The sequence below is a fragment of the Thamnophis sirtalis genome, unplaced genomic scaffold (genome assembly GCF_051295495.1).
Source record: "Thamnophis sirtalis isolate CommonGarterSnake01/CBP01778 unplaced genomic scaffold, rThaSir2_p1.2 scaffold_12, whole genome shotgun sequence".
Taxonomy (NCBI): domain Eukaryota; kingdom Metazoa; phylum Chordata; class Lepidosauria; order Squamata; family Natricidae; genus Thamnophis; species Thamnophis sirtalis.
Genome location: NW_028261392.1, coordinates 2,648,068 through 2,666,711, shown reverse-complemented (window position 1 = coordinate 2,666,711; position 18,644 = coordinate 2,648,068). Strand labels below are relative to the sequence as shown.

The 18,644-nt window shown below is 41.8% G+C and overlaps 1 protein-coding gene across 2 annotated transcripts in view; it reads left to right on the top strand.

Moving 5' to 3' along the window:
* Window positions 1–4,781: 4,781 nt before the first annotated feature.
* AKAP11 (A-kinase anchoring protein 11) overlaps window positions 4,782–18,644 on the top strand; it is a 44,345-nt gene continuing 30,482 nt past the window's right edge. For both annotated transcript variants that reach the window (XM_087726955.1, XM_087726954.1), the window contains exons 1-2: window positions 4,782–4,838; window positions 18,329–18,503. The gene's annotated coding sequence lies outside the window, so the exon portion shown is untranslated. The remainder of the gene's footprint in view (window positions 4,839–18,328; window positions 18,504–18,644) is intronic.

Below are 18,644 nucleotides of genomic sequence, written 5' to 3'. Positions count from 1 at the left end.
GTGCGGAGGTGCAGAGACAAAGGATGACCTTGGCTTTCTAGAAAGAATGTTGTTATGGCTACACAGCATCTAACTCCCTACAATCCTCCCTCCCATTTCCCCACAATAGAAAATATCATAGTAGAATAATTGGAAGTTTGGCAGGCCAAAGATCCAACAGAAAAGATGGCTGCAGGCCTGGCAATTCACTTAACAAACGTCACGCTTAACAACAGACATTTTGGGTGTCCATTTCAGTCCTAAGTCGAAGTACTTTAAAGATTAGTTTCATCGTTTTAAATTCTTTGCAGGTATACCAATCTTGAGAAATAGGTCTATATCCAGGCAGGGATGAACACCTTCCGCGCCCCGTGAAAATATTGTGTGAATTTTCCACGGGGCGATTAGCTGTTTTCAAAGCCCTGCCTGTGATTTCTGCCTAGGGTTACAATAACAATAATAATTAATAATAATAATAACCCAAAAATTTAAGTCTTAATCCGTGACGGAATCTTCTGAGCAGGGAATACTTTTAAATTTGGGAATTTTTCTTTACTTGTATTTTTTTTTAAAAAAAGAAACAGTGAGTTTTGGTTGTTTACAATCTGTTTACAGCAGCACAGGTTTATATTTTAATATATAGATAGATAGATATAGATATAGATATGAAAAACCAAGATATTTATTGCATATACTATTTTGAAAGATGTTTTAATGTGTTTTGCACCTTTGGGGACATATTGTTACATTGCTGTGTACAGAGTATTCGGGCGGTTCTGTTAATAGTAATTTTATGCTTCCTTAAGTGACCAGTTTTTTTGTCTTTTTTTTGTGCCTTTCTATCATTGGATGCATGATTACTTATTTATTATTGTATGGAAGTCATGGAGACGTGTGTTTTTGTATGCTGTTGGAAACGACGATTGACTTCATTCTATTTTTATGAGAGCCCTTCCCTTTCCAAGGGGCTCCGTTTGATCCTTCCAAAATAAACACCTGCATACAAAATACCAGTGTGTCTTTTTACCTTTCCCCCTCCTGAAAGTTTGATTTAATGCATTTCGGCACCCATGGGTTCCATTTTTATTTTTACTTTTAAAGAGGGAGGGTTATATTGGAAGAAAAGTAGAATAATAAAAGCATTCAGTGGATCCAATCAGAGGTGAGTTTCACATAAGTTTATGTTCTGACCCCCCTCTTCGCTCGTTCACAAATGACAGTCAGACAGAACTTCAAAGGAAATATCTTTATCAGTCCTGGCTCAAGCTGGCTGCGAGCCCAAAAATAAACATAGATAAAGTCTCTGGCAAAAAGTTACACAGCAGAAGCAAAAACAAAAAAGCTCTTACAGCAAACCAGGTTTACAGGAAGCAAATCACTTATCCAAGTGCCTCTTTGAATCAGGTTTACAGGAAGCAAATCACTTGATTTGATTTGATTTATTTGGCTTGTATGCTGCCCTATTCCCGAGAGACTCAGGGCGGCTAACAATAAAAAGGGGTGGGGGTACAAAAATAAAAATAGAAAACAGCAATTTAAAATTCAAGTGCCTCTTTGAATCTCGAAACGATGAACCACACACGACGAACGACGAACCACGAACGTTGACTTCTGCAACTAAGGTATGGCACCATCCGTCTTTTACCTGCAGAAGACGACCCCAACGAGCAACAGCTGCTCGTTATTCCTGCATCCCGCCGCAACTCACAGCAAGCTTCTGCTGAGTCACAACAGTTTACTACCAGTTCGCTTTGGGAGTTCAGCACATGTGCTTTGCCTGCGCATGCGGCTTAGAAAACGTAGTTAAATAGGAGGGCATAGAGATGGGGTGGGGGCAGAGGTAGGTTCCTACCGGTACAGAACGATTCGGCTGAGAAGGTAGTAACTCGGCCAGCCGTGATGGCAAACCTGTGGCATGCAGAGCCCTCTCTGTGGGTACGTGTGCCATCGCCAGCTGTTCTTCGGGGTTCCAGTGCGCACATGCGTGCTGGCCAGCTGGTCTTTGTGGGTGATGGAGCACCGGAAAACGACCCGACCCCCCCCCCCCAAAAAAAAAACAGCCTGGAAAATGGCCTGAAAACTGCCTGAAAAATAGCCGTTTTTCGGGTTGTTTTCAGACAGTTTTTTGAGCCATTTTTTGGGGCCCAAAATGGCCTGAAAATGGCCCAAAATGTCCCCCCAAAGGCATGCATGTGCTGGCCAGCTGGCGCCCATCCGCACGCACATGCATGCACACTGAGGTTGGTGCTGAAAAGGTTAGCCATCACTGCCATAGAAGTAGGGAATGAGTTCTTTGTAGCTCAAGGTTGACATGAGGGGGTCCTTGGTGCTCTCTGAGCTGGGTGGTTTTCTCGCAAACGTTTCATTATCCTACTAGGTAACATCATCAGTGCTGGAAGGGAGTGGGGTTTGCGGGGAGGAGGAGGAGGAGGACTGTGGGGTCCTGTGATGCTCTCTGAGCTTGCTTCTTTTCTTGCAGGCATTTTATGACCCAGCTAGGGAACATCATCAGTGCTAGAAGGCTTCGTCAGAGCAAACCCCTTTACTTCCTAGCACTGATGATGTTACCTAGTTGGGTAATGAAACGTCTGCACCCCCCCATCAGTACTATTCTATTCTATTCTATTCTATTTTATTTTTATATCCCCCTTTCCATTCTTATTTGTAAGCCGCCCTGAGTCTTCCGAGAGTGGGCGGCATACAAGTTAATTAAATAATAATAATAATAATAATAATAATAATAATAATAATAATAATATCAGTGGTGATACTGATAGACTATATCTGCCCCGAAAATCAGGTGGCAGAGGATTATTACAAGTGAAGCAAACAGTTGAAGAAGAAAAACATGGACTGGCTGATTATTTAAAAGAAAATCAAGAACATCTATTAATCGAAGTAAAGAACAAAAATCTACTGAAGGCCCAACAGACGAAACAAGAATACAGAAAAGATGTGATAAAATCAAGAATGGAGAGTTGGCAGAACAAAGCACTGCATGGCCAATTTCTGGAAAAAATAAAAGATAAAGTGGACAGTGAACAAACTTGGTTTTGGTTAACAACAGGTACATTAAAGAAAGAAACAGAGTCACTAATCCTGGCTGCGCAAGAACAAGCTATCCGCACAAATGCCATTAAGGCCAAAATCGAAAAATCCTCTGATGATGCCAAATGCAGACTTTGCAAAGAAGCTGATGAAACTGTTGACCACATACTCAGCTGCTGTAAAAAAATCGCCCAGACTGATTATAAATTGCGGCACAATTCAGTAGCACAAATGATCCATTGGAATTTGTGCAAAAATTATAATATTAAAACAGCAACAAACTGGTGGGAACATCAGCCTGAAAAAGTCACCGAAAACCAGATGGTCAAGATCTTGTGGGATTTTTGTATACAAACGGACAAAATGCTGGCGCATAATACACCAGACATCACACTGGTTGAGAAAAATAAGGTCACAATCATAGACATCGCAATACCAGGTGATAGCAGGGTCGCCGAGAAGGAACATGAAAAAATCGCAAAATACCAGGACTTAAAAATCGAAATTCAACGACTATGGCACAAACCAGCAGTGGTAATTGGCACACTGGGTGCTATTCCAAAAGCACTGGAATTACATTTAAAACAGTTAAAAATTGACAAAATCACCATCAGTCAAATGCAAAAAGCCGCACTGCTTGGATCTGCACGCATATTACGAAAATACGTTACGACGTCCTAGGCCCCTGGGTGGGGCCCGACTAGTAACCAAAGCCAAATCCGGCGAAACAACTGGCCGCTGTGATACAATTGTACAACAACAACAACAATAATAATAATAATAATAGGAAGAAGTAGAGGAGGAAGAGGAGGAGGAAGTGGAAATGGAAGAGGAGGAGGACTGGATTCCTTGGTGCTCCCTTAGTGGTTTCCTTGCAGACGTTTCACGACCCAACTAGGTAACATCATCAGTGCTAGAAAGGAGTTGGGTTTACTGGGAGGAGGAGGAGGAGGAAGAGGAGGAGGAAGAAGAGAAGGAGTAGGTCTATGGGGGGTCCTTGCTGCTCTCTGAGCTTGTTTCCTTGCAGACGTTTCACGACCCAACTAGGGAACATCATCCAATGCTAGAAGGGAGTTGGGTTTTTACAGGGAGGAGGAGGAGGAGGAAGAGGAAGAAAAGGAGGAAGAGGAGAAGGAGTATGTCTATGGGGTCCTTGATGCTTTCTGAGTTTCCTTGGTGTTTTTTTTTTTTTTTTGCAAACCTTTCATGACCCAACTAGGTAACATCATCAGTGCTAGAACGGAGTTGGGTTTACTGGGAGGAAGAGGAGGAGGAAGAAGAGAAGGAGTAGCTCCGTGGGGGATGGTCCTTGCTGCTCTCTGAGCTTGCTTGTTTCCTTGCAGACCTTTCACGACCCAACTAGGTAACATCATCAGTGCTAGGAGGGAATTGGGTTTACTGGGAGGAAGAGGAAGAGGAGGAGGAACAGGACCATCCAACGTCTATACAGACCTTTGCAAGAAAACAAGCAGGCTCAGAGAGCACCAAGGGACCCCCCCCCCGTTTGAGCCTTGGAAGGACCCCCCCCCCCCCAAGAGTGGGGAGCAAGGGGAAGGCGAGGGGAGGGGGATACCAAGGGCGCTTTTTGGAGCGCCACTATCCAAAGCGCTCCCCCAAAGCAGGGCGCACAGGGGCGCCCCAGGCTCCCTTAAGAGCCCCTCCTGCCCCCCGCCGCTTCTCGGGGATCCCCGCACCCCCCACCCCGGGTGCTTGCAAGGAAATCTCCGCTCTCGCGAGAAGCGGCGGCGTAAAGGAGGAGAAGAGGAGGAGGAGGAGAGGAGGAAGCGGCGGCGGAGCCACGGAGGAGCCGGGTAGGGAGATGCGCAAGGGCTTGGCCAGGCCGGGGAACGGGGGTTGGGGGGGGGACGCCGGGGGTCTCACGCGGGTTTGCCAGCGGTTGGGGGGATCCCCCTTTGCTCCCCTCTGGCCGCTTTGCAATTGGGGGAGGAGGGTCCCCCAGAGGCAGCCAGACGCCCCCCCCTCCTCCCTCCGCCTTTGCTATGCAAGCCTTGCCTTCGTCCTCCCGGTTGGCAAAGCTTTTTTGGGGTGGTGGGGGCTTTGGAGTTGGAGGAAGGGGGATCCCCTGCTTCCCCCCTTTTTTTGCATGGTTTTGCATGCAGCACCCCCCCAATCCTTTTTCAATGGGGGGGGCACTGACACACCTCTTTCCCACCCCAGGGGCTTCAGGGGTTTTTTTGGGGCGGAGTGGGGGGGTCCATGGGGCAGATGGGACAGGGTCCGAGTTTTATTTATTCAGGGGAGGGGGGGACTCGGAGTAAGCTCTTCCCTTCCCCGATTTTGCCCCCCCCCCAAGGTTTCTACAGCCTCTTTGGCCAAATGTCCCTGCAGAAAGAACAGAATAACAGAGTTGGAAGGGACCTTAGAGGTCTTCTAGTCTAGCCCCCTCCTCAGGCAGGAAACCCTTCTCTCCTCCTAATAACAGTTGGAAGGGACCTTGGAGGTCATCTAGTCTAACCCCCTCCTCAGGCAGGAAACCCTTCTCTCCTCCTCCTCAGAATAACAGAGTTGGAAGGGACCTTGGAGGTCAACTAGTCTAACCCCCTGATCAAGCAGGAGACTATTCTCTCCTCCTCCTCCTCCTCTTCCTCCTCCTCCTCCTCTTCCTCAGAATAACAGTTGGAAGGGACCTTGGAGGTCTTCTAGTCTAGCCCCCTCCTCAGGCAGGAAACCCTTCTCTCCTAATAACAGTTGGAAGGGACCTTAGAGGTCTTCTAGTCTAGCCCCCTCCTCAGGCAGGAAACCCTTCTCTCCTCCTCCTCAGAATAACAGAGTTGGAAGGGACCTTGGAGTTCTTCTAGTCTAACCCTCTGATCAAGCAGGAGACTATTCTCTCCTCCTCCTCTTCCTCCTCTTCCTCCTCTTCCTCAGAATAACAGTTGGAAGGGACCTTGGAGGTCTTCTAGTCCAGCCCCCTGATCAAGCAGGAAACCCTTCTCTCCTCCTAATAACAGTTGGAAGGGACCTTAGAGGTCATCTAGTCTTACCCCCTCCTCAGGCAGGAAACCCTTCTCTCCTCCTTAAAATTTTGTTTTTAAGTGGAGCAGAAGTGATTCGAATAACGACATGTTCCATTTGTCGGTTCTCCAGGACTTTCCCTTTGCATAATTTAGGCAGAACTGTTTGTGTTGTTGAATTACACGTGTAATTTGCAAGCCGGATGTAAATAATTTCAAAGAGAGAGAGAGAGAGAGAAAGAGAATCAGTGAAAGTATTCCTTTTTCGCTTGGCAATAAACCGGTTTCACTTTAGTTTCTGGGTTGTTTTTTTTAACAGTTTGTTTATATATTTTACTTAATATAAATAAGTACTTTATGAACAGTGTATTGTCTGGGTTAATTTGCTTACATAACAGTATACAATATAATAATATATTAAACTTAAAACATACAGAATAGTATTTTTTCCAATTTTTATTTTTTTCTTTTCCTTTTTAAAAATAATTTTTATTCAACATTTTTTAAACCTTAAAATCAGTTACACTTTTACAGTTTCCTTTATCGATATTTCTGATATTTCTAATTTCCCATATTAAGGCCTAGTGTTTTATACATATACCTCCTTATTTCATAGTTACTCCTTTATATAAGATATAAAACATTTACACCTGTTATTCTCTGTTATTCTCTAAATATATACCATTTCCTTTTGTTATACTTTCTCTGTATTCATTATGCATTCATTTTACACCTCTTTCCTAGCCAATTATTCCACCTGTTCCATGTCTTATAATATACTCTTGTTTCCTCTCTATTCCTTAGTTCCATTGTTAATTTATCCATTTCTGCGCATTTCTACTTCTAATGTCCAACCATTGGTGAAATAAAGCTCATACTTGAAAGTATTCTGTATCTTCTTTTATCTTTTATCTTTAATTGTCAGCCTATCCATTTCTGCACAATCTAGTATTTTTTTTAAAAAAAATTACATCTTCTCCGAGATCGTACGTGGTGAACCTGTGCAAAGATACACTTTCGTTTTCCGCAGTTTTGTGGGTGTGCAAAGTGGATTGACATCAGAAATTGTCTATTTTATTTTATTTTACGTTTAAGGGCCTGCATTTTTATCTTCCAACCAGGCCTCACCTGTGTTGCAAATACCTGCATGTAAATATTGCATAATTCCAGTTATTGAATGGCGTATTATTCTAATGCTGTGCATTTAATTTTTCTTTACCGTTGAAAATTAGGGGATATATCTCAGGTGGATATATCAGGTATGATACATTCAAAGGAACCAAAATACAGGTTGTCCTCAACTTACAACAGTTCATTTATTTTATTTATTTATTTTATTTATTAAATTTATAGGCCGCCCAATCCCACAGGACTCTGTTAGTGACCGTTCCAAGTTACAACGACACTGAGTGACTTATGACCATTTTTCACACTTATGACCGTTGCAGCATCCCTGTGATCAAAATTGAGACGCTTGGAAACCGACTCATATTTATGACGGTTGAAATATCTTCGGGCTACGTGGTCGCCTTTTGCAACCTTCTGATGAGCAAAGTCCACAGGGAAGGCAGACTCGCTCAGCGACCGCGTTACTCGCTTAACAACTGCAGGGATTCGCTTCACAAAGCCGGCAAGGAAGGTCGCAAAACGGGACAAAACTTCCTTAACAATTTTTTTCACTTAGCGGCAGAAATGTAGGTCGTAAGTCGGCATCGTTGGTGGAGAACGTTTTATTGTTTCCTGAAACCGCTAACTTTACAAATAGTTTTCAAAACAGGAAATAACAAACGGACTTCTTATTTTGGATGTTTATTTATTCATTTGATTGACTTCTTTCCACCAAGATATATATATTCTATATATATATAGAATTATGAACTTTTTCCCCTTGTGCAAGATTGCTGGCTTGCGGTGTTTTTCGAGAACAATAAGAGTGGGCGTGCCAGCCAAATATCTGACATAAAACAATCATTTCCTTGTGTTAAGTTTCCGCCTCCTTTTTTGTTTAATTGCATCCTGCGAGGAAATAGCAGGAATTTCTCAAAAGTCCTCCTGGAATCTCGATTTATTAGAGAGAATAAATCAGAAGGAAGGCAGAAGGAAGAGTTTTTCCATCGACCCTTCTTCTTTCTTTTAACCACCCCATAATCCCTTGCGGGGTTATGGGTCTGGGCAACGGAATAGAGCTGAATGTTTACTGGCCGGATGCCAGTCCTGTTACCACTGAGGAGTTTTGCTCGGCGGATATATTTTCATTGTGCCCAGGGAGAGAAATATCTCTTTCTCTACCTAGGATCGAACTCACATTCTCTGGATTCTGGGGCGAGAACTCCACCTCTAGGCCACCTCAACACTTTCTCGCCAATAGGTTTTCTATTGACTCTGATATCCTGAATTTCCTGCTCCTATTTTCCTGGATGGCCGGCATCCTCACAAGGAGAGGCGGCCATTCATTTTCCCAAGGAGACCCATCAAAAACTGTGATTGTATAAAGGTGAACATGTGTAGCAATAGCAATAGCAGTTAGACTTATATACCGCTTCATAGGGCTTTCAGCCCTCTCTAAGCGGTTTACAGAGTCAGCATATTGCCCCCAACAACAATCCGGGTCCTCATTTTACCCACCTCGGAAGGATGGAAGGCTGAGTCAACCCTGAGCCGGTGAGATTTGAACAGCTGAACTGCAGTCAGCTGAAGTAGCCTGCAGTGCTGCATTTAACCACTGCGCCACCTCGGCTCTATATACTGTACTATATACTGTACTAGGCACGCGTGAAAATGAAAATGCAGATGCTCCTCGGCTTATTGGCTGCAGTGGAGTCCAACGTTTCCGTCTTTAAGTGGGAGACCTTGGCTGAGCTCTGCCCTGTTTTACGACCTACCTCGCAAGTGAATGATGAACAGTTGATGAGTGAGTCTCCCGGTCGTGGAGCAAAGCTGGCTTCCCCAATGACTTTGCTCGTCTCAAGAGATTGAGGTATTTCATGACCCAACTGGGTTACATCATCAGTATTAAAAAGGAGTGGGGTTTGCCAAAAAGAGGAAGGGGGGGGGGAAGAGAGGGTGAGGAAGAGGAAGGAGGTGGAGGAAGAGCCATGTGGGGTCCTTGGTGCTATCTGAGCTTGCTTGTTTTCTTGCAGACGTTTCGTGATCCAACTAGGCTACATCATCAGTGCTAATAAGGACTAGGGTTTGCAGAGACCGTGGAGTCCTTGGTACACTGATGATGTTACCTAGTTTGGCCACGAAACGTCTGCAAGAAAATCCATCAAACTCAGAAAGCACCCCACAGTTAAACCCTGATCTACACAATATTCTCCTTTATTAGTGAGGCCGCGTAAGTGCCGAAAGGACAGAGGGATCCGTGCCTCTTCTGAACTTGGTGGTGGCAACGGGGTATTAGCAGCACCTGTTAGTAGCCCCCGCCATCTCAACTGTGCTGTTTCCGGTATGGTGTAAAACATAATCTCCAGGTTTCGTATTTCAGGAATCAACGCCGTGCCCAGAAAGGGCGACAGACGCAACTTTGCCAACGAATAAAAATAGGGCCCAAGGGTTGCATTGAATGCAATTCAGTCTCTCCGTTCTCGAGGGGGGGCTTAAGGACGTCGTGGGTGCCAAACAGACAGATTGCAAAAAATAAAATAAAAAAGTAGGGCAGACAGGAATTGTTTTCTTTTAAAATGGATTTGGCCATTGTCTTCTCCGGGAATCTAAAGGCAAGAGATCTCCCTGACCATATTCTGTTCTTTCCATATTTTCCATGGTAGATTTAATTTCTTCTGAATAAATAAACAGTATCATTATTTGCCTCTCCAAGTTAATCAAACGTAACATTTCATTTCCGTCTTTTATTCTAGTTTACTGTAGGTAATATGTATATATCCTCAGATTTAATTTTATATAATAAACATTTCATGTAGTCAATTTTCCACCATTAATAGTATGAATCTGTTTCCTTCACATCATGTTCACTATTAACAATATTAACATATTTAATTTTATTCTACTTCCATCCTCCTTTCCTAGCCTTTTCCTCTTGGAAAAATCCCTTCTTTTCTATTCTCTTCTTTCCACTCATTCACCTAGCTTTGTCTTTCTCCTGTTTTTATAGTTTCTATAAACTTGCATGCGTAGGGGGGCAAAGCACATTGCATTGTGGGTGTTGGCACATGCACAGTTGCTGTCACACAGACATGCCCGATTTCAGCATGCAAGTACAAAATCGTTAGCCACCACTGGTATAGAGCAGTGGTTCCCAAACTTGGTAACTTTAAGACTTGTGGACTTCAACTCCCAGAATTCTCCAGCCAGCAGGGCTGGAGAATTCTGGGAGTTGAAGTCCACAAGTCTTAAAGTTGCCAAGTTTGGGAACCACTGGTATAGAGGATTGTGTCTTTGTTAGTATGATTTTCTCCAGAGGTGGGTTTCTACCGGTATGGTACGGTTCGGCTGAATAGGTAGTAACTCAGCCGGACATGTAACCATACCGATACTATCCTTGATTTCCTGTTCTGCAGATGTACAGAACCATCTTCATTGGGAAAAAAATTATTCCTTTTTTTAATGTTCCTTTCTAAGTGTAAATGCGCATGCTACCGCTTCAGACACCGACTGGTAGTAATGGCGGCAGGAACCCACCCCTGATTTACATGGCTAGGGATTTTCTTCCTTTCACTGTGAGTTATTGCGATGGTATTTGCATTGGGGTGGGGGGGTGGGGGTGCAGTAAGGGAGGCTCAGCCAACCTCATTGTACACGTGTTTGCGCATTGACACTAAAGGTTTGAATTGACACATTACACGAGTTCCATTCCGTTCTACGACCTTCCTTGCCGGAATCGAGCGAATCGTTGCCGTTATTAAACCAGTGACATGGTTGTTAAGCGGATCTGGCTTCCCCATTGACTCTGCTGGTCGGGAGGTCGCAAAAGGGGATCGCGTGACTCCCCGATGCTGTGACTGTCATAAATATGAGTCAGTGGCCAGGGGTCTGAATTTTAACCACGTGATCGTTGAAAGGCTGCAACCGTCATACTTACCTGCAATGGTCATAAGTGCAAAAAAACAGCTGTGAGTCGCTTTTTTCAGTGCTGAACGGTCACTAAATCGACTGTTGTAAGTTGAGGACTACCTAGTAATTTCCGAAACAATGAAGGTGTTGGCTGGCGAGGCCTTTTAATCAATTGCAGAATTAATGACCATGTCAAGAATAGGCAGCTGGCGTCCTAGGAAGAGCTACTAGGGAGGAACACCACCCCCCCCCAATGCAAATATCCATCAGTTTTCTGCAATCTCACACGGAAGATTATCGCATGTTAAACCCTTCTAGTATCTCTGCACTCAGTAAAATTGGGTCGCATGATTATCCTGAGGTTGCAGATGACAGATTTATTGTGTTGTGGGTCATCTAAGGTTGCGTTTCTTAGCAAATCGCATCGGAGGGCTTACCGCCTGAATCAAAATTGTGTGCTGTGGGTCCCGTTTTAGCAAAAAATGGGCCATTTTTTGCTCATTTTGCCCCTTCCGGAGCACTCTGCAAATCCCCCCCAAGGCTATTCATGCCTTTAAAAAAGGGGGGGATGTTTTCGCAAAAAAATGGGCCATTTTTGGGAGGTTTGCAGAGTGCAAAAACTTTTTTTTTCCCTTTTGGAAAGCTCTTTAACTGATTCATGAGAATTACATTGATCAAGAGCTGTGCCAGCAGAAACAAAGTCTTAGGTGCTGCAGATTGTCAGCGATTTCCTTCTCCAGCACATGGATAAATACACCTGGAAGCATCTACCTACCTACCTACTCTCCCTCTCTCTCCCTACCTACCTACATTTTTTTCTCTCTCTCTCTATCCCTCTACCTACCTACCTACTCTCTCTCTCCCTTCCTATCTACTAAATTTCTCTCTCTCTATCCCTCTATCTACATACCTACCTACTCTCTCTCTCTCTCCCTACCTATATACTGTATTTCTCTCTCTCTCTATTTCTCTCTCTCTATCCCTCTACCTACCAACCTACCTTCTCTCTCTCTCTCTCTTTCTCTCTCTCTCCCTACCTACCTACTGTATTTCTCTATCTCTCTATTTCTTTTTCTCTCTCTCTCTATCCCTTTATCTACCTACCTACCTACCTACCTACCTACCTACCTACCTACCTACCTACCTACCCTCTCTCTCTATTCCTCTACCTACCTACCTACAGACTCTCTCTCCCCCTACCTATCTACTGTATTTCTCTCTCTCTCTTTCTCTCTCTATCCCTTTTATCTACCTACTTACCTACCTACCTAACTACTCTCTCTCCCTACCTGCTGTATTTCTCTCTCTTTCTGTCCCTCTCTATCCCTCTATCTACCTACCTACTTTTTTAAAAATTTGCCTCTTCAAAACCTTGGTATGTCTTATACTCTGGTGCATCTTATACTCTAAAAATACAGTATATATGTGTGTATATGCATATAACAAAATGATACATCTATCAACCTGGAAAAATAGGTTGTTTACTTTGGTTTAGCAATCTCATTATATTACACCGTAAAAAATTAAATCTCATTTGTTTACACGGTAGCATCCAGTGATCAAAATGAGCATGTTTTCTAGCCTGGACTGTAATATTGTCATCCCCCCCCCCCCGCTTCTTCCTACCCTATCGGCCAGTCCCAGTTATCTCTACTCAGGGAGTCAGCATCAGTCGGCGGTCTAATTTTGTCTCCCTGGGAAATGTGAGAAGGCGCGAACCTCCCCGGAATTCTAATTGTGTTTTTAAAGTATTAGGAAAACGGAAATCTCCGGCTGATATTCCTTTCCCGTCAGATCATGCGGTCCGATATAACTGGGTATTTCTGAACAGGAACTGGCATCGGTGTGTGTGGGGCTGTTGAGAACGGTGTCGATTGCCGGTGTAGGATAAGTTGTGTGCTTCGAAGAAGGAGGGTGCCATTTGCTCTCCCTGCTCTGAAAAGATTTAAGGGAGGACAGAATTCAGATTTTACTAGCCAATCCGGTGAGTACGTTGTGGACCACAGCCTTTAAAAAGAAATCAAAAGCGTAACACTGATCTGAGTTTTAATACGCGATACATCTATTGATGATTGTTGTTGGTAATTTCTGGGTTTCGAAGAGGGAGATAGCACATGTTTAGCACAAGCGGTAACAGGCTGGATGAGGGCAGATGAACTATAATTAAATACTTTTAATGAGTTGTTTGTTTTCTAACTAGGTAATGTATGTCTGTGCCAAAGGAAACTTCCTCCTTCTGAAGTTGTGTGCAATTGGTTTGTGTATTGCCTGCGGAGACACAAAAAGTGGTTTTGTGTGTCTCCTCAATTGTTAATTGTATACGTTAATAATACGTATCGATAAACAATTGTTTAGTTTGTTTATCGATACCTATTATTATTTATTCGTCTTTCAAATTGTGTTCAGTTAGTTCTTTGGATGGATAGATGAAGGGATAATAACACATGTCTTTGAAGGTACAGTGGATAGGTATCAATTGTATTATTATTATTATCTTTTTCTGGCAAGAAACAGTTGGGTTAGATCTGCCTATGCTTTGAGGAGAGCTGTGGAAGGTTAGATTTATTTATGATTGTGGCTACAAGACTATTGTAAGTGCAAAAATGGAAATACTCTGAAATACGCACAGTCTACGCACAGTGAAGGAATGGTTGGTGAAGATGACACAACTGGTAGAGGTGGCAAAATTAAGTGGCTTGATTAGAGAAAGATCAACAATTGCATTTCTCAGCGCTAGGAAAGCTTTATGGACTTTTTGTTGTAAAAAAAGAGAAAAATGAATGTGATTTTTTGGGGGGTTTGAAGTTTAGAAAGTTAGTTTATGGAAAGAAGGAAATTATGATGTAATCGTAAAATGAGAGGATAAAATGTAAATGCATTTGTAAGCACTGTCAAAAACATCAGAACCTTCCTTCCTCCTTCCTTCCTTCCTTTTTTCCTTCTTTCCCTCCCTCCCTCCTTTCCTTCCTTCTTTCTCTTTCTTTCTCTCCTTCCTTTCTTCCCTCCTCCTTCCTTCCTCTTTTCTCTCTTTTCCTTCCTTCCTTCCCTCCCTTCCTTCTTTCTCTCTTTCTCTTTCTCCCATTCTCTTTCTTTCTCTCCTTCCTTCCTTCCCTTCCTTCTTTCTCTCTCTTTCTCTTTCTCCCATTGCCTTTCTTTCTCTCCCCCCCTCCCTCTCTCTTTTTCTCCCTCCCTTCCTCCCCCTTCTTTTGTTCTTTCATTTCTTTTCTCCTATTTTTGTAGTTTTTATCTTGTTTACAATTTCCTCCATTAAAGGTTTATATATGTATGTGTGTGTGTGTGTTGCATTTGTGCTGATAAATAAATAAAGGGAGACTAGTATAGATCTATTTCAAGCTATTTAGCTCTCATCAGCTAGCCATACCCTTACTGGGAATCGAACCTGGGCTGTATTACATATCAGGCAGTTATATTAGCCACTAAGCCACAGGCTCTCTTCCTTTATTATATATATATATATATATATATATGTATGTATGTATGTATGTATGTATGTATGTATGTATGTATGTATGTATGTATGTATGTATGTATGTATGGTTAGGGTTCCTCAATGCATTGGAAGTGAGGCTGCCTCTGAAATTGTTGCAGAAGCTTCATTTAGTGCTAGAAAATGATTAACTAGGATTAAACCATCTTTTCTGCAGCCATCTGTCCTGCCTTCCTGAGCATTTCCACACCCACCGTAAAGAGATGGGGTTATGTGTTTTGCTGTAATTTATTGCTCAGCCGTGCGTTCTTATTTAATGGAGCCTCTGGAGAAATACTTCACAACAATGCGTGTGCAATAGGTATTATCGCCTAGTTTCTTTTTAAGACCAACTTGGTGGATGTTTTTTTCCAGATTTGCTGATCACAAGTTCCAGACTTGACTTTATTGTGTATATTAAAAAAGGTGCTTCTATCAGTCCTGAATCTCCCTTAGTTTTAAGAGAGGCGAATTCGTGTTTTTTCTATCCCGAAAGAAGGAAGAAAGTGCAGGAAGTAAAAGAGGAAAAGGAAAGAAAAAATTAATTCTTAATTTCTTTATAGCAGTTATAATCTGATCTAAAATCACTCCTCTTCCTCTCAGATTTTCTGATGATTTTTAATATTGTTGACCTCTTATAGCAATAGCAGTTAGACTTATATACCGCTTCAAAGGGCTTTCAGCCCTCTCTAAGCGGTTTACAGAGTCAGCATATGCCCCCAACAATCCGGGTCCTCATTTCACCCACCTCAGAAGGATGGAAGGTGAGTCAACCTTGAGCCGGTGAGATTTGAACCGCTGAACTGCAGATAGCAGTCAGCTGAAGTGGCCTGCAGTACTGCACTCTACCCACTGCGCCACCTCGGCTCTTGTAGTCCAGAAATATTTATTTTTATTGGCTTCCTAGTATTGCAATATTAATCAATAGTTAAAAGTTTGTTGTAGCATATAGTGTATAATAGACCATATCAGTTGAAGAATTCTGTGATATAAATGAATTAGAAAGAGATTTTTCCTTTCATATTAGCTTTTCCCCCTTTAGAATTTCCCCCCAAAATGGAAGAAAACTGTGTTTTTTTCCTGACTAATTGGGTAAAAAGTTTAAAAGGAGATTTTTTTCTACCATTAATTTGAAATTTTTTATATAAAAAAAGAACATTTATTGCATAGTTTTGTCTCTAGGCTGACCTCCAATTTCATTTAGATCAGCAACTTTTTGATACGTAGACTTCAGTTCCCAGAGTTCCCCAGGGAGCAACATAGAAAAACAGAAAGGGGTAATTATTACAATTGATTGCCAGGAGCTAAGCGCATATAATTATAGTGCTGTTTTGCATAAGATTAAAACAGTATTTAAGTAAGAGCAGCATCTATTCAAAATTATTTAGGTTATATTTTAACATTGTTTTTCCCTAAAAATTTTAACTTTGCTCAGTGGACAATGACTTGTTTTGGCAACAATTCCCCCCCGCCCAGCATTTATATATAATATAATAAATGGATCCTATTTATTATAGTCACTATTCAACAAATTAACCAGCCAAAAATAATATAACAAAGCCCATGAAATCATTATATAGGAAGAGAAAACATAAACATTGTCTTGGACTTAAGTGACTTATGACCGTGATTTACACTTAGATAGATAGAGTTATAGATAGATAGATAAATGTATAGATATAGATAGATATAGATATACAGAGACCTGGATAGATAGATAGATAGATAGATAGATAGATAGATAGATAGATAGATAGATAGATGGTAAAGATGATAGATAGATAGATAGATAGATAGATGATAGATAGATAGATGATAATGATAGATAGATAGATGATAAATAGATAGATAGATAGATAGATAGATAGATAGATAGATAGATAGATAGATAGATAGATGGTAAAGATGATAGATGGATAGATAGATAGATAGATAGATAGATGATAGATAGATAGATAGATGATAGATAGATAGATAGATAATAGATAGATAGATAGAGATAGATAGATAGAGATAGAGATAGATAGATAGATACTAGATAGATAGATAGATAGATAGATAGATAGATAGATAGATAGATAGATAGATAGATAGACAGAGACAGAGACAGAGACAGACAGAGAGAGATGGGGATATAGAGATATAGAGATATAGAGATATAGATAGATAGATAGATAGATAGATAGATAGATAGATAGATAGATAGAGATAGAGATAGACAGATAGATTTATAGATAGATAAATGTATAGATAGACATAGATATAGATATATAGAGAGCTGTATAGATAGATAAATAGATAGATGGATGGATGGATGGATGGATGGATGGATAGATAGATAGATAGATAGATAGATAGATAGATAGATAGATAGATAGATAGATAGATAGATACAGGTGTATAGATAGATGTATAGATAGACAGACATAGATATAGATATACAGAGATAGCTGTATTAGATAAAGATAGAGATATAGAGACAGAGATAGAGACAGATAGAGATGGAGATTGATAGAGATGTATAGATATATAGATAAGATACAGATAGATATAGATATATTTATTTATCTATTGAATTTATAATGCCGTCTATTCAACCATGGCAACTCAAGAAGAAGATAGACAGACAGACAGTCAGACAGACAGACAGACAGATAGGGATAGATAGATACTGTATATATATGTATATATATATATACAGATCAGAGAGCCACCTAACATTTGAGAAACTGATTTAGCTTTAAAAACTAGTTTTAAAACCAGAGGGTTTTCTCCTCCTCCTGGTAAGGAAGGATCGGAAGGCAGGTAATCCTCGACTTACGACCCTGTGTTTACTTTTCTTCTCCGCAGGAAGAGGAGGAGGAGGAGGGAGAGCAGCCTTGGGGAAGTGACCTCGGAGTAGCCCCGGGTCTTTTAAGGCCACAAAATTGTTTTCTGAGAATTGGGCTGAAATCTCTTCCAAGAGAAGAGTGACCATTTCCTACATGAGCCGGAGATTTATGTCATTCTTGTCGGGGTTGGGTGTGTGTGTGTGTCTTCTGGAAGGCCAACCAGCGGGAGAAAACACAATTATGGGCAATTTATGTCCCAGCCGAGATGGCGTTTTAGTCCAGCCAATTCTTAATTCTTCGCGTTCTCGTTATTGCTGTATTTGAGACTTTTTTACTTCTCTGTAAAAATTGGGTTTCAGTCAACAAGATTAACTAACTGAAGGAAAGGGGTTCTTTTTTTTCTTTTGCAAATTATACCGTCTTAAAAACTAGCATTTCCTTTCTTCCTTGGGGCTATTTTGAAGGATGTGATCTCCATTTTCCCGAGCAATAAATACCCTTACTGTATTACATGTTGCCCGTTGGCAGCATTTATTTGTTGCTTTTTTTAATTGCTTTGTTCTATAACTTACCAATGAAAGTATGGGACGTGTTGGCTCAGTGGCCAAGATGCTGAGCTTGTTGATCAGAAAGGTTGGCGGTTCGAATCCCTAGCGCTGCAAAATGGTGTGAGCTCCGGTGACTTGTCCCAGCTTCTGCCAACCTGAAATTTTGTTAATTGTGGTCATAAGTTTAAGACTACCTCTCTCAATTTTCTAGTATTTACCATACGTTCAGCCATGTCGAAAGATTACAGAAGTGGGAGGTATCGCCTGTGAAAAAAAATCTTTGGCCTGAACAAAGTCATATTTTCTTGGAGTTGTGGTTTTGGTGTTCCTTGTCATTGTCCTGACTTAGTGGAGACACACAAGGATGCTCTCTCCGCGTCTTCAGAAGATGAGGGTATCGGGTAAGCCAACGCTCCATTCTAACACAAAGTTGTTTCCCCTCTCAAGATTGCAGTATGTAGCGTGTAGAAGACCAGCGGTGACCTAGAAGACTCTCATGGACCATGGTGAAGGCAAAGTCCATCTCCTGCTGAAGAAGAGGAGAGGTGAGGATGCCTCTGGGAGCATGGATCTTCAAGAAGACAGCCTTGGATGTTGATGGCAACAAAGCATTTGCATTTGGGTAAGTGCCATTGGCTGTTTCGGCTGCAGGATGGAATGGACGGGCAGGGGGGAGCTTTGACACCGAAGATCTTGAGATGTTGAACTGAACGGGATAAAAACTCTCAGGTAGGTAATAAAACTAGAGTCTCAGGTGAGTCCA